The 17,959-nt window shown below is 31.9% G+C and overlaps 1 pseudogene; it reads right to left on the bottom strand.

The window, feature by feature from the left end:
- LOC149552114 (uncharacterized) overlaps positions 1–17,959 on the bottom strand; it is a 100,355-nt pseudogene that overhangs the window by 81,521 nt on the left and 875 nt on the right.

Raw genomic sequence — 17,959 nt, 5'->3', positions numbered from 1 at the left:
AATGACAACATAACAATTGTTCTGATTGTAGTTTTCAACACTTGTAGAGTGTGAGGTGGTCTAAAAGTGGCATTATAAAATGTTCACCAGCTGCCATTAAAACCCCCCAATAGCCACTCACCCAAAAAATTACTTTTTGCACAAATGGGCCAATCAACAACCAAGAAAACTAAAAAAATATCAACTATTAGTACATGTGTGATTGGCTATTAGTGCATGTGCAGTCATTTTTTGGACTTGGAGGCAATGCATACATGGGTGACAACTAGCTTGTTTCCCCTACTTCATACTAATATTTTGAATGATAAAAAAAATTGCACAAAATTATAAATGATCATATTTGTTTATCATGTAAATTTTTGCAGATGGGCAAAAGCAATTGACTAATTTTGTATCATCGCAATAGTTAATTAAAAAAATTATCTCCACTATTTATTGGTCTTATATGACTTATTTACCGTTCTAGTTTTTAAAGTTCATCATTATATTTATTTTAAATTACTAAATTATATGAAAAAATGACTTCTACAGGTACCCCTATCTCTTGGTAACTATGATAAATCACATGTTTTCTTTCCAATTTATAGGTCCCTAACTTCAATAAGTGTTGTGTCTGGATTCTTACTTCTATGCAATGATGCCTTGTTCTCTATATTCTTGCGTTTAATAGCAAATAGGCTTTTAGAGAATTGATGTTTATCATTTCATTTATGAACGCATTTTGGTTTAACTAAAGTTTTTCTGGTGATACTTATTTGCATTTTGGTTCACCTAGAGTTTGTCTAAGAGTGAGACAAACAAATACCATTTGTAAAGACCGCCCCTACAAAATAAATGTCACATCAACAATCTCCATAATATGCAAAAAAATCAACAAGAGTTAAGGTCATTTGAATATTGACTAGACAACATTAATTTTTAATTATCATTAAAATTAAAAGAAATACAGATACCACATACCAAAATACCGAGTTGGTCAGAACAAGACAACCAAGCTAAAATGAGCTCCACAACCTGATCAGGAAATGTAAGGTAAGAATATTGTAGGAATGCTTTACCACCCTGCCACAAAGTTCTTAAGCTTCCCCAGAATATTTCTTGATATGAAATATACCCAGCTTGACATCAAGGAAATTATAAACAAGTAAACTAAGATAAACAATGGAATTTTTTAGTTAAAAGAAATCATATTCTAAACCATCCACCAATTGCATAGATCAGTGTAACCAATTTATAATTCAAAAAGAATTTTTAGAGAAATAACCAACATTATATTTCCTTTGAAAACCCTACCACTAATGATTATAAGAGAACATAATAAGAAATAATAACTTCCTAGATTGTGTTTCCAATTTTCAATGAATGTCATTTATAAAATCAATAAAAATAACAACCATATCCACACATCTCTATAATCAACTTCCCATTTTCATTTTTAAAAGCATATTTAATTACTTAAGGTAATCAAAATGCAATCAAGACTTTTGAGATGTGTACCATTAAGAACCATACTCAAACAATTAGACTAAGCATAATGTATTAACGTACAATTTTATTGTGACTGATATGGATGTAGCTTTTCATATTTGAACAACTAAAATATTCTTAATCATGTGAAACATATTGAAAACAAGTAACAATACAATGTGTAAGTATATAAATGAACATGCATTCCCTTTAAATTTAATTTTAGAGTCATGCAATTTATTGTTATCCAAAATACATGTGACATCAACATTGTACAAGAATTAGATCTGCTAATTCTTCATTCAATCTGGCAACAAGCTACATTAGTTTTGACCTCCCGTAGTATCTTTGATCAAGAACCCATAATTGTTCTTATTGACACCATTTTATTTTTTAGTGAAACTAACAAGATCACACAAGCCATGTTGGAAATGCATTTGGAAAATAAAACTTACATCGTTACTCAACAACTACAAAATTAAAGCTTTGTAACTATATTGTCAGCTTTCTCAATAAAGAAAATAATTGGATTCTACTTGAAATTTCTAAGACTTGTCGTAAGCTAAAGTAAAAAGAAAAGCCCATATAAGATTGACAATTTAATATTAAGGAGTTGAGTGCGAGCATGAAGACAAGCCAATGATGTCCAATTTCACTTTGAAAGATATTTTTGGTGGATTCCTCTTTGTCATAACCCATTTCTCCTCTACGAATAAATCATTATTATTATTGCCACATGTATTTTTTTCTCAAAAATAAAATCAAAATGGAAATATTTTGATTTAGTTGGGAACCATTAACAAATATGAAATAATGCTTCACCATGCACAATAACTAAAATTTCGTAACTGGCATATCATGCCCAATTTCTTGAACCATATTTATCGAATTGAATCAGTTAAATCTAGAGATAGCATTTACGGTTATAGTCTCAAATGTTATGGGAACAATTGTGGAAGGGAACAGGCAAGCAGAAGTTGCCTCTTTGCAAGAGAATTGAGCTCCACTGAACACACACCATCTTTGGTAGTTGGAGAACTAAAGAACAAAGATTGTTATGGAATTTGGGGTTCCACTACAAGTACAGTTTGGGCATTAAATGAAATCTTGATGAAAAGATTGTTCTGGAAAGGAAAAAGGGGAATTCTTAATCAATCAGCAAAAAAAAAATTATTAGATCTTTGGGGTTACCGTTCTAGGATTTTGTGAACACCGAGCTAGACTGAGAAGAAGCAATTAGGAAAGGAGGCAGGGAATTGGGCCATTTCAATCAACCAACTAGTTCTACACTGTATACAGGTTCTTTTTTATACTTCATTCATTAATATTTATTTTTAGCATAAGAATGAAATATTGTTAAAGATTTCTCTACCTGCACGTCAATTAGAAACATAAATTGGGTTTTAAAGTTCTAGTGCAGACTTCTATAATTTTTTTAACTTTTCATTTCTTGGTTAAGGAAGACCTTTTGAAAATTGTCAAATCTTACAATCTGTGCAATCAGACAAGGCTATTTTAAATTTTGAGATGGACTAGATGTAATGATTGTGTGTTAGAAGACCCTGTTAGGAAGTAGAGAAATGACTATTAGACTATGCTTGTATAGTAAACAACCAATTGTAACAAATCTGGTTGAAGGACACGATCCTACATTACCCAATTAATTAGTATAAATTGCATGCCATTTTTCAGCACGATCAGTGTCATAACCCATAGGGAGTAGTTAAACTCGGGCCAGTATAGGGGTTTATAAATATTTTATTTTCTAGATGTTAAATTGTGGACAATAAGCTGAGTTGAAAGAAAATGTGTCTTATTGAAATATGGAAATAGGGAGATAACGCAGAAAATATTGACAAAATGTCTCAATCAATCACAATCTTTTCCTCATCTTTTCTTCATAGAGTCCTATGTACATGTTACAATGAAATTCTAGTAGCAAAAACTAGTCCATGTTGGCCAATTGTTATTCAGATTGATATGAATGTTCATGGTAGCATTAGTGTTGTAAATGTTAGGTCTGTTCTTTGAGCTCGTTCTAGTTAAGTATCTTCACTGTTAAAAATCTCACCAACTAGATTTTACCATTGATGAAACCATTTAATCTTAAATTTAGTATATTGTTGTTTTGAATGTTATCATCTTATTTAGATAGGTTGATGCTTGGATTTCTATATGATCTTACAATTATGAACACTTAATTTCATCTCTAACCTAAATTGCTACTTAAGAGAGATACTATACTTGGTGTTGGAAAATACATATAGAGGTTATCTGTTTAGGACATTGCAAGAAGATATTTATTATTTGTATTTGAGAGTTATAGAATTAATCAAAACTATGTGCAAGAAAACTCTATTTACAGATTACTAATCCATTGAGTCAAATAGTTATGAGAATTCCATTGTTCTTGTTTATGAGAGAGATGTTTGTATGATTGACAATAGGAAGTGATGTCCTTAAATGTTTACTTGAAGTTGAAGTATATATTCATCTTGAACATTGAATACCTGTATTTGAATCATGTACATTAGATGATGTATGATGTGTAGGTCTAAGTCATTGGATAAATGGCATAATCTCACATTTATTTATAGATTAACTACTGTTAACCTTTGATTATGGTGTTCAATTCCATTATGGTTGATAAAGACGTAAAGTGTTTATGTGATGGTCTAAATGGCATGTTGAGGATGTCTCATTGTGAGTTGTTTATGATGCTTATCTTACATGTTTTACATGCATATATGATGGTTATGATGTGAATTGGAATTAAGGATAAATTCATTAAAAAGGTAGATGGATACTAGTCTAATATATGATTTTGTGAGTGACTGTGTAGTATAATAGTTAGAATATGACTATTGTTACTACACAATTCCATTACCTTTCTCTTAGTTTTTCTTATTTAGTCTTCCTTGATGTCAGGCTAGGTATCTTTCATACCAAGAAAGATTCTAGGGAAGTTTAATAGCTTCGTGGTAGGGTGGTAAAGCACTCCTACAATATCATCACCCTTTTGTTCTTAGAAAAATTTTGGAGCTCATTTCAACTAGGTCATCATGGTTAGACTATCTGGTATCTGATATCTAGTATTGGTACTCTGGTAATGAAATTTGGGTTTCTTTAAACTTGAGCATATATGTAGATGTATCATTTTAGTTAAGGTTAATGATAGTTTATGTAAATCAACTAATGTTGACTAGTCAATATTCAAGGACTTTGAATCTCGTTGAAATTTCCACATTTTATGGAGATTGTTGATGTGGCATTGGTTTTGCAAGGGTAGTCTTTACATATGGTATCAGAGCTTGTGGTTCCACACTTGGGCCTTGAGTTCATTATGCTAGACACCCAACTATAAGTCAACTAGATTACTTTATGTTGTATGAGTTGATGACATAGGTTGCATGTTGTGCCTCTTAGCTATGATTACTTTTGACATAGAAGTATATGATGTTCCTTATGCATGTCATGATTGTGAGTTAAAAATTGCATTCCTTTATAGATTGTCAAAATGGAAAGTTTATGGAATGACTGGTAAATTGTGTTCCCCATATGTTTATGATTATATTACTTTAAACATTGTGATGGTATAATATGTGTATTGGAGTAATAAATTTGAAATATTAAGATAGTCAAAGGATGGTTGACTTTTGCACTAAGCTATGAGAGCCTACCAAATGAAGATTTGGCTTGTGATAGCAATGCAAAATGTCTTTTTATTATGTAAATGACATGCGATGCACATGTGGTGCAAGAATTTATTTCTATTTTATGCCATATTCATGAGGTTCATTGATTAACCTAATATAATAAGTAGGAAGAACATGGATTTCATTTGCAAAAGAATTGCATGTTCCATTATGCATTTAGAAATGCGTGATTATCAAGATAAATTGCATGTGATGCATGAGAAGTTTTATTTTGTTCTTAGTGACCCTTGGATGCAAGGTATTGTTAAACATCTACTCCCTCTTGGTGACTATTGAGAGTTATTATGTTTTAAGTGAATTGTGTTTTTATTTTATTATGTTCAGTTTCATGAACTTGGATGTGATGAAGGACTAGCTTGAAATTTTATGTTCTTTATGACCACTGAGCCACCAATTTCTTATGTGACCTATTTAATGTGACTCTTGTTCACTTTTATTTTGGTTTTGTATCTCCTTTTTGGAATTTGACTTGAGAATTATAAATCTTTTTTTCAAGATTTCTTTAATTTTGAGGTGGCTAGGGTGTGTGTGTATTTTTTATGATGATAGTCATGTGATTTGGAAGCGATGGCATCTATGATGTTCATTGTGGAGCATTAATAAGATGTATAAGGGAGTAGATTGTGAAGAATATATCATTCTTCCTAAATGCATTTATTTTATATTATTTTTATTAGTTTGGAAAGCTTACACTTTTGGTGTGGGTGCCAAATGTGGACAAACAGGGAATGGTAGAAGTGTTTCTCTCATTTTTCACTCTACCTACCAATGTAATACTGGCACTACAAAAATGCAGTGTATTTTCCTTCATGGTTGGGTGTAATGTACCAATTATGGGAAAGATAGATGGATACTTCACGTTTAGTTTCTTCTATCTACCAATTCTCTAGAATGGATACATGTTGTTCTTGTTTCTTCTACTGGTAAATCTGGCTTTATAACTACTTGGCCAAGCCATTTGATTTCCTAGATAATGCATATGTGTGTATGTGGCTATGCTTATTTGGTTTTACTACATATGTGTAGATGTGTAGTTTTATTTTTATTCCCTACTATATTCCATGATTAGGCTACTAGGTACATGGTTGCATGTAGTGTGTTGTACGGCCACATCGGATCCATCTAATCCATCTTTATTCAGGGAAGCTAGGCTTCTTGTGCCAGGGTTAGGGAATTCTTTATGTCAGAAATAATCCTAGGGGAGTATTCACTCCATGGTTGGCGAGGTTAAATCACCTCAAACCATATTTTATGTGATGATTTAATGGCGTGAAGGTCCTACATCACAACATGTGCTTATATGTTGGTTAAGCACACTATGGTGACAAGATGGGCTTGAGGGCCTAAGGTCATTAAATTGATAAAAATTGGATTTATTGATCTTGCAGGTGATTGATGAGAATACCTAGATGATTTACTTAATGGTGTTTATCATATGGTAGATAGCATTGCACTTGTATGGTGTGCTTCTTGTTCCATGTCTAACATGTAGGTCGGCATTTTCTATGATGCCCATTGAGGTATGATGCTTTAAATTTTAATTCACGTATTTATTAAATCATGCATTTGATGGATGGATGATGTGTAGGTCAGCATCCTTGGATAATGTCATGTTTTATATTCTTAAATGAATAATTATTTGATAACTTGTGAACATGGTGAATGAAATAGTTGTTGACTATTCAAACTAGGGTTTTGCTTGATTATTTTATGTATTCTTGCAATTGATAATGTGGCAATTGTTTAGTAGGACATGGTTCTTACATATGATGAAATATAGTTTGACATGTAGGTCAACTTATTTTGTATATTCATGTATGGAATATTCATATGATGATATGTTGTACTCGACAATTTGGTCAATAGTTGGTTTATGAAATCTAAATTATTATTATACCTATCACTTTGACGTGTAAGTTGGAAATTAGAATGAAGTTGCATAATTAATTGAAAGATATTGCTCCTACTTTTCGATTTAAATATGTGTAGTCAATTTCTAGCTAAATTGACTTGACTTTTGACCTATGTGGCAAGTATATGGATATGTGGTTTCCGTATGAGAATGCAAAAGGGTATCTATAGACCCCTCTTTTATCTATTTTTGATAATATTTTGCATTGGTGTTATGTATATGTGATGATCCATCATGATGTGACTTCTACTTATAGAAAATTGCTGACTCATTTTATTTAGTCAACTTGGTCAATGAATGTCGATCAACGATTTGGTCATCTTGAGTTATTTGTTTGACTTCCTATTCAATATGGTGTTTGACATAGACTTAGCTATTATGCACCCAACTTAGACCCTTTGGTCAACATGTGTGTTTGGGATTTGGTTGAATCTTCTATTGATGTAAAACTTGGGTTAATGTTAATTGACACATTTGATTGTGTGACTTTCTATCATTAAACTTTCTATTATAATGGTTAAATGTATGTGTTAATTTGGAGCTATATGATGCATTATGATGTAATTATGTTGAATGTCAACTTTAGCAAGCATTTAGATGCATAATGATGATTAAATGTTAATTATTACATTGATGATGTTATATGTGCATGTCGTTATATTTCATGATGAATCAAATGATGATGAATAAGATGTAATGGGATTTCAGTACTTGATTATGTTTCATGGACACTGAACTATCAATGTGGATGAGTACTCACTTAGCAAGCACCACATGTTAGATGGTACATATGGTATGTACAGTTGATTTTTTTTTTTACATTACTCATGCTCAAGACGTGCTTAAAAGATGAGTAAGAAGTTGTAAATTTAAAGGAAAAATGTTGACTCCTAATATTTGAATTGATCTCCTTGAGATATTGATATTGTGAATGAGCTAAAATCACTATGAGTGTATATGTATGAGTATGCCAGCAAGTAAATATGAAGTACCTACTAGCGGGGTTAAATTCGTGTGTTCCAAGGTATGGTAAGTAGGCACAAGTATGTGTGTGATATCATAAAAGTGTAAGGTAATATGTTACTCAAATTTTGAAAGTCATGGAGATAAGGAAGTATTTGATTAGATATTTCATTTGATATTTGACGTGGTTTATGATATATGATGGACTGATACTTTTGTGTTGTTCTTGTAATGCAATAGAGGGAATGACACATTATAAGAAAGGGGGAATATTGTTGGAGAGAGGTAGCCTAACCTTGTAAAACTATAGAACGGTAATGGATTTCACACACACACATAGAAAATGTTGTTAACACTAGTATTTATTCATGTGTTTATATAACATTGTGTTTGTTACTTTAAATATACGATTATATTGTCTTCAAAAGATTCTATCTATGAGACTGTACATAGATTTTATCAGAATGCATTCAAATGAAATGTAAATTTCATATAAGGAAAAGACAAATTGACTTTAGTATAGTAATTGAAAATCTATATTTTCTATAGAACTAAATGCAAATGCATGTGTTATTGTGTAAATGGAAGTGAGATCTTGATCTTGTAGATATAATTGAGTATGATTTTGAATTCTTATATCTATCTGCATCAGGAGGATGCATTCTCTAAGTGGGGAAGGATGTCATAACCCATTTCTCCTCTACCAAATAATTTTTTATTATTATTGCCACGTGTATTTTGTTCTCAAAAATAAAATCAAAATGGAAATATTTTGAGTTAGTGGGGAACCGTTAACAAATATGAAATAATGCTTCACATGTGTTATAACTAAAATTTCATAACTGGCATATCATGCCCAATTTCTTGAACCATATTTATCATATTGAATCAGTTAAATCTAGAGATAGCATTTACGATTATGGGCTGGGATGTTATGGGAACAATTGTGGAAGGGAACAAGCAAGTAGAAGTTGCCTCTTTGTAGGAGATTTGACCTCCACTAAACACACGCCATCTTTGGTAGTTGAAGAACTAAAGAATGAAGATTGTTATGGAATTTGGGGTTCCACTGCAAGTACAATTTGGGCATTAAAAGAAATCTTGATGAAAAGATTGTTCTGGAAAAGAAAAAGGGTAATTCTTAATCAATCAGGAAAAAACAAAAATTATTAGATCTTTGGGGTTACCATTCTAGGATTCTATGAACACCGAGCTAGACTGAGAAGAAGTAATCAGGAAAGGAGGCAAGGAGTTGGGCCATTTCAATCAACCAACCGGTTCTTCACTATCTCCAAGTTCTTTTCAATACTTCATTCATTAATATTTGTTTTTAGCGTAAGAATGAAATATTGTTAAAGATTTCTCTACCTGAACATCAATTAGAAACATAAATTGGGTTTTAAAGTTCCAGTGTGGACTTATGTAATTTTTAACTTTTCATTTCTCAGTTACAGAAGATGTTTTGAAAATTGTCAAATCTTACAATTTGCACAATCAAATAAGCCTATTTTAAATTTTTAGATGGACTAGATGTAATGATTGTTTGTTAGAAGACCCTGTTAGGAAATAGTGAAATGCCTCTTAGACTTTACTTTCTATGACTGCAAAATGCTTGTCTAGTAAACAACCAATTGTAACAAATATGGTTGAAGAGAACAGTCCTACATTGCCCAATTAATTGGTGTAAATTGCATGCCATTTTTTTGGCACGGTTAGTGTCATAACCCATAGGGAGTGGTTAAACTCGGGCCAATATAGGGTTTTAAATATATTTTTTATTTTCTAGAGGTTAAATCGTGGACAATAAGCTAAGTTGAAAGAAAATGTGGTTTCTTGAAAAATGGGAACAAGGAGATAACGCAGTAAATATTGACAAAATGTCTCAATCAATCATAATCTTTTCCTCAGCTTTTCTTTATAGAGTCCTCTGTACATGTTACAATGAAATTGTAGTAGCAAAAACTAGTCCATGCCAGCCAATTGTTATTCAGGTTGATATGAATGTTCATGATAGCATTAGTGTTGTAAATATTAGGTCTATTCTTTGAGCTTGTTCTAGTTAAGTATCTTCACTATTAAAAATCTCACCAACCAAATTTTACCATTGATGAAACCATTTAATCTTAAGTTCGGTATAGTGATGTTTTGAATGTTATCATCTTATTTAGACATGTTGATGCTTGGATTTCTATATGATCTTACAACTGCGAACACTTAATTTCATCTCTACCCTAAATTGTTTCTTAAGAGAGATACTATACTTGGCGTTGGAAAATACATATAGAGGTTATCTGTTTAGGACATTCAAGAAGATATTTATTTAATATTTAATATTTGTATTCAAGAGTTATGGAATTAATCAAAACTATGTGCAAGCAAACTCTATTTACAGATTACTAATCCATTGAGTCAAATAGTTATGAGAATTCCATTGTTCTTGTTTATGAGAGAGATGTTTGTATGATTGACAATAGGAAGTGATGTCCTTAAATGTTTGCTTGAAGTTCAAATATCTATTCATCTTGAACATTGAATACCTATATTTGAATCATGTACAGTAGATGATGTATGATGTGTAGGTCTAAGTCATTGGATAAATGTCATGGTCTCACATTTATTTATAGATTAACTACTGTTAACCTTTGACTATGGTGTTCAATTCCATGATGGTTGTGTTACTAAAATTTTACACATGCTAAATTTTACTTCAAGTAACACTACAGAAGGAAATATTCATTTACATTTCATCATTTTGCAATCATATAAAAAATCATGAGCAAAAGGAGATACAATGTTCATTGTATAAATCATCAACTAATATGTACAATTTTCAATTTTACAAAGTATGAAATGAATATGAAAATCTCAGACAAGCCATGAGTCTAACTATTGCCTTTTATACATATTGAGAATAAGAAAAACATAGCACAAGAAGGTATAGTTAGAGGTAACTAGTCATTGTATTTTTAGTGTTTGACTGGTTATGTGATCTTCGATGTTGTTCCTGGCCTAGCTCTTGATCTGACAGTTCTAGGTCTTCATCCTCTTGCATAAGAAAAAAATGGGGTTAGATCTTGAAAGATCCAAGCAATGACTGATTACCTACAACTATGTACCCACACATGCAATATCTTGCCTATTCTGAATACATATAAAAAATAGTAAAGTGTATTCTAAGTGCTCAAACAGAAAAAGAAAAAAAATATAATGTTAAAGGGACATATTAATTTCGATATGAAACCTTTTGTTATAATCAAGAACAAACATGTTGATCTCATAAGGAACAGGTGAAAATCATAGAAGGGTAGTTTATGAGTGTCACTAGCCTCTGCTTGAACCTCATGAAATACCATTTCAAATATCAAGAACATGAAGAGAGGGAGTTGCTTGAAAAACAAAGCACTAAGGCAAAGATCACTGGGATTTATAAAGAAGCCCTAATACTTGAGAATGGAGATTATATAGTTAAAGACAGTGGATATCATTTAGAAAACTGCAAAAGAACTTACCAGCATTTTTCAACATGCAGCATCAAGGAAGAACAATTATTATAACATTCATGGTAATAGACCAAATAATTTATCTATGCTACTATCAAAAAACAAATATGACTCTGCATATAATAAAGGTGGCATGAACCCTTATGCTGGAAACATTGAAAACATTGCATTGACAAGATGTTGTATACGTGGGCTGCAAAAAAGTTCCCAAAACCACAATGGAGGCAGTATTCTCTGGCATAAATGAGGCAAAAAAAAGGGGAAAAAGTTATAATAAAAAAAACTATTGTTCAAGCCCCTCTTTGCTAATGAAGCTTCTCATTATGAGATGATTTTCATTGAACAAAAAGAAACTCAACATAATTTCATTGCTTGGGAGAGTAATTGGGGTTTCAAATTATTTATGCCACTTTTTGATCTTTACAACCCAGCAAAAGAGTATTTGATACATAACACTCTAATAGTAGAAGCAGAAGTCACTGTACAATAAAAAGCTTAGACTACTAGAGTTATGATAAAGATTTTTAGGATGTCGGATAGGGACATTTAGTGACTTATAGCTCTTTATCATTCAAGCAAGAGCTAAAAGTATGGATTTCTTCCCAAGTGCAGCCTTCTAAACAAGAGACAAATGTTGGGTTATCATTAGAGAAGTTACATTCATTTTCTTTTGGAAGAATTCATGGTGATTATATTAAAACTCAAAGTGAGCACTATCTACTTCATCAGAAACAAACTAAAAATGATTTTATAAATCTTCAAGTCAACCTTCTAAAAAGATAGTTAAAAATGATGCAGTTAAAGTAGTGATAGTTGTTTTCTAGGCTGTTGGTGTGTTATTGGGTTCTGAGGAGTCACTATCATTCGCAGAAGTTGGAAAAATTGTTATGACATTGAAAAAGACCAGTGGGGCAGCAGTGAATGATATAAATAGCTCTTGTGGTAAAGGAAGAAATGATCCCTGGTGGAGTCGCAGCAAAGACAGAGATCAATGCTTAATGTACCATGGTAGGAGAGAAAATCCAATGAAGGCAAAAGAATCAAAACCACTTAAAGATAAGCACATCCTGTGTTGAAGCTGCCTAGGAAGCTTTCCATTCATTACTTTGTATTGGGGAATGATCTCTATGTAAGAACAGAGCTGGACTATTAGATTTTAAAACAACATGTAGATAAGACAAACGATATTTTCCATGTTGCTACTCAGGTCATTTCTACATCTAGTTTCTAAATATCAAAATATGCAATGTAAAAAATGTTGTAAACATTCTAAAGGAAAAATAAATAAATCAGTATGCAAGGCAAGGTCATGGTTACAAACACATCAGCAAAATGTCGAAGCAGTGCTTTCCATTTATAAAAATATTATGGAGGAAGCAACTGGTCATCGACCTATGATACTTGTGAATCATTTTCTCAAGAACTTGCTAGGAGTGTCTAGTGGAAGGGTCAAATGATGAGGAATCAAAAGGCTTTATGGGATAAAGCTTTGGAGATTATACAAAAAGTATTTTCACGTTCCAATTAGCTACCACATGGTTCTTTAATGACCTCTTCCCACAAATTTGACATCAAAATTGATAGAGTATGTTTTGAGCTTGTACCCTCTGCTCATCTAAACAAATGGTATCAAAAGACACAACTTTCAGCGAGTGCTGTTGTGATGAAAAGTAAATTTCATGCTTCCAATTAGAGCATAAGTTTGTAAGTAGTAAAAAAAAATAGTGTATTCATGCATAGCGGCTTCAGACCAGCACGATTCAGCAATGGAAATTCATAAGAAATCTAGAGATAGCAATAAAACTAACATGGAAACTAATAGCTTGCATTTTAAACATTAGCCATGAGGGATTTAGTGAAAAGTTTGTTATTTTATTAACAAGGAAATCACAAACAAAAAGCTCCAACAAATATAACAATGGCAACGGGAAGAAATATCAGAAACCCCACCTTCAAAGCAGAAGAAGCAACAAACTGTCATAGTTCCAACAAATGTTCCAATGGCGGCTTCAAATTTTTTGCCATTTTTATCCTCAAAGACTAGTGAGCTTTGTAAATATGCATGGCGACCCCAAAAACCAGCAAACTCTCATTTCTCTCAACCTTTCCAAACTCTTCAAATGAAAAATGCAAAAAATGAAAGGAAACTTAGGGTATTCGAGCCTTTCTCATGCCCTTTTCCATTTTTCATTAATTTTGAAGTCCACAGGCTTTGTATGGGATTTTAATCCCTTTTAAGCGTATTAGTATTTGTGTCATGAGAGAGGGGGGGTTTATTTTAAGCTTTATGTAATGCCTTAGGTTTTAGTTAGGGGGATTGTTTAAGTATTTTCTTTTTTGCATAATTATTATTGTAAAGGAGAAGATTAAAATTATATGGTCATAAATCATTTAATATTTCTTCTATTTTTAATGCAAAAAGGAGGTGACTAGATTAATTTCATGTTCATGGTCTTCAAGGAAGAAGTCAGTTTGAAAACATTAGGAGCCTTTTTAAGGAGAAGTTTGGGGATCGAATTTGATTTTATTATGGTTGTTGAGGGGTCTTGATGACCAATTAGAGACTTTTTTGGGCAATTGAAAATGAGTCATAGGTTTCATAATGAGTTAGTGGAGTCTTATGAGTAATAAGACTTCATTTTTAGAATTTTCTAAGTCCTCATTTCTGGGCTATCTTTCTGCATTCGACCCAAGTGTTGGGTTTGTATTTAGTGATTTTTTTCAACTCATTTTGGGAGTTTTGATTATGCAGAGAAGTTTTGTGACCATTTGGAGTCCTTAGCTTTTATTTGTAGAAGTTTGTAATTCATTTTTGGGAAGTTTAATACAGGTGACAGCAGCTGAGTTATTCTATTTGTGTCAATTTTTGAACCTTCTTTCTTTATGCAATTTTGTGCGTAATGTCAGAATGATTTGATAAAGCAATTAGTGAACTGTTATTGTTCCTTATTATTTTATCTCATTCCAGCACCTAGTTATAGAGGAGTAAGTCTATTTGCAGGTTGTAATCTGTGTTTTTTAAAGGTGAAATTGGTAAGAGAGAGGCATTTGTATTCCTCTTTTTGCAAAATTCATCTTCAAACCTTATTACAAATTACTTATGAAAATCTTTACAAAAAAGAAGTGTTTTTGTTTGTGTTTCAAGTAGCTGAACAATCTTTCTCTAATAGTTGTATCCAAAAAAAAATCATATCACTTTTGGTGTATCACCCATCTCTTAGTTTAGACTGTAGGTTTTTTAGATTTATTTTTAGTAATTTCTCGCCCTTTTCCCACAAGTTTAAATTAGGATCATGGAAATTTCACTGAATACTCAATAAGAGCCAACCTAGAAACTGGAGGTTTCACGTCATTGCATGTCTCACCAAGAAGTGATTCCCGTGTTAGGTCAAGATTACTGAACTTTTTCAATTTAGTACTGGGTGCAAATTCTAGTACTTAACAAGTTGATAAAGACGTAAAGTGTTTATGTGATGGTCTAAATGGCATGTTGAGGATGTCACATTATGAATTGTTTACAATGCTTATCTTACCTGTTTCACATGCATATATGATGGTTATGATGTGAATTGGAATTAAGGATAAATTCATTAAAAAGGTAGATGGATACTAGCCTAATATGTGATTTTGTGAGTGACTATGTAGTATAATAGTTAGAATATGACTCTTGTTACTACACAATTCCATTACCTTTCTCTTAGTTTTTCTTGTTTAGTCTTCCTCAATGTCGAGCTGGGTATCTTTCATATTAGGAAAGATTCTAGGGAAGCTTACTAGCTTCATGGTAGGGTGGTAAAGCACTCCTACAATATTATTGCCCTTGTGTTCTTAAACAGGTTTTGGAGCTCATTTCAACTTGGTCGTCATGGTTAGACTATTTGGTATCCAATATCTGGTATTGGTACTTTGGTAATGAAATTTGGTTTCTTTAAACTTGAGCATATATGTAGATGTATCATTTTAGTTAAGGTTAATGATAGTTTATGTAAATCAACTAATGTTAACTGGTCAATATTCAAGGACTTTGACTCTCATTGAAATTTCCACATTTTATGGAGATTGCTAATGTGGCATTGGTTTTGCAGGGGCACTCTTTACACTCTTTGCCAATGTTACTGTAAAACTTATTTCTTGCATATCTATAGTCAATCACTAGTACTAGTCTGGAACAAAAAAAAATGTAGTGGATTCCCTAACACAATGGTTCATGCTTTCAAGAGCACAATTAACTTCCACAGAAGTGAAGAAAAGAAAGGGAAACCGGCACTAGTATTTTATGAAATAGAATTCAAGGAATCCACTATCGAATTCAAAGGCTATTCAGTATGACCATTGCTTTCCAACTACCCATCTTCACATTGATTACCAATTCAAAACCAAGCAATACTAATGTCCAACTCCATTTTAGGGGAAGAGATAGTATGGTTTTCTTTGGAAGAAGGTCTACAACTTTGCACCAACATCTTCCACCCAACAAGCTCCAAGAACCAACATAAAAATTTATTGTAGCATCTTGAATCACCAACAATTTCCAATTCTTTTTATTCCATGATTATTAAAATATGTAATAGGGGTGAATCTTAGCATAACTGTCTATTTGATAATTTTTAAATTCTCCCCCAAAATAAAGGCTAGGAAGAGCATTTCTAAAGATAGTATTCTCCCAAATTAAATTTGCAAGAATTGTAACTACATGTTCTTTATTTCAACGGTTACATTTAATATTCAACAAGTTTAGACAAGATTATATTTATGGTAAAATCCAAATGGCAATAAGATGACCAATTTATTCGGTAGGGAGAGTGGGTTGTGACATGCTTCCCTCAGAAAATGCATCCTCTCAATGCAAATATATAAGAAATCAAAATCATATCTATAGAATTTCATATTGTAATGATCAAAAATCTAACTACTATTATTTGTAATAATACATGCATTTGCATTCAATTTATCAACAATATTGACTTTCATCTACTCAAATAAAGTCAAAAATTCATTTTCTTAAATGAAATCTACATTTCATTTCAATTCCTTCTAATAAAATTAACGCATACACTCTCATGGAAACTATCTTTTTAAAGTCAATATTAGCACATATTTGAAGTAACAAATTGAGATAAAATAACACACATTATATATAAGCATGTGTATAAATAATAATTTCAAGAATATTTCTAATGTGAGTGTGTGAATTCCATTACTATTCTATAGTTTTACAAGGTTAGACTACCTCTCTTTGACAATATTCCCCCTTTCTTATGATGTGTCGTTCTCTCTTTTGCATTACAGGAACACCACCACAACATCAATCCATCGTATAATATGATAAATCAAATCCAATATCCAATGAAATATCTATCAAATACTCCCTTATCATAATGATCCTCAAAATTAAGTAACATCCTACCTTAAAATCACATTATAGCACACACATACCTCTGCTTACTTACCATTCCTTGGCATCACATGGATTTGACCCAACTAGTAGGTACTTCATATCCACTTCCTGGCACTCATACATATACGCTCACAATACTTTTAACTCATTCCCGATGTCAGTAGCTCAAGAAGATATGTATTCAATTATAAATATCAAGAGTCAAATTTTCCATTCAACTCATCTTTAGTCACACCTTGATCATGAGTGATAGAATTAATCAGCCATATTACCATCTAACATGTGGTGCTCGCTAAGTGAGTAAGTGTCTGCATTAGTAGGTCAATGTCCACGAAACATAATTAAGTAATGCAATCTCATTACATCTAATTCATCATCATTTGATTCATCATGAAATATAATGATATACACATGTATAAGATCATCAATGTACTCATTCATGTTCAATCATCATTATGCATCTAAATGCTTACAAAAGTTGACATTTTACATCAAAATGCATCATTTAGCTCAAAATCAGCAACATATATTTACCAATTTGATAAGAAGATGAATGATAGAAATCCACATAGTCAAATGTATCAGGAAACATTGACCTAATTAAAATTCTACATCCAATTAAAAACTAATTCCACCACATATAGCAACCAAAGGTCTAATTCAAATACATTATGACTAAGCCTATGTCAAACAACATATCGACTAGGATTCCAAACAAACAACTCAAGATGACCAAATCGATGGTCAATGTTCATAGACTATGTTGATTGAATTAGAAGTGGCAACATAGGCCAAATAGTCAAGTCAAGTCAAAGTCAAAAGTCAACTCCACATAGTTGAGTCAACAAGTAAATAAAATATCTTCCAATTAATCATACAACTTAATTCTAGTTTTTGACCTACATATCAAAATGATAGATACAACAATGATTACATTGCATATGCTAATTATCGACCAAACTGTCGAGCATAGCATGTCATCACATGACTATGTCATCAATGA

The sequence above is a fragment of the Cupressus sempervirens genome, chromosome 6, assembly GCF_028749045.1.
Source record: "Cupressus sempervirens isolate cs-2001-9-10 chromosome 6, ASM2874904v1, whole genome shotgun sequence".
Classification (NCBI taxonomy): domain Eukaryota; kingdom Viridiplantae; phylum Streptophyta; class Pinopsida; order Cupressales; family Cupressaceae; genus Cupressus; species Cupressus sempervirens.
The sequence above is the reverse complement of the archived record's forward strand: the minus strand, read 5'-3'. Positions and strand labels throughout refer to the sequence as shown.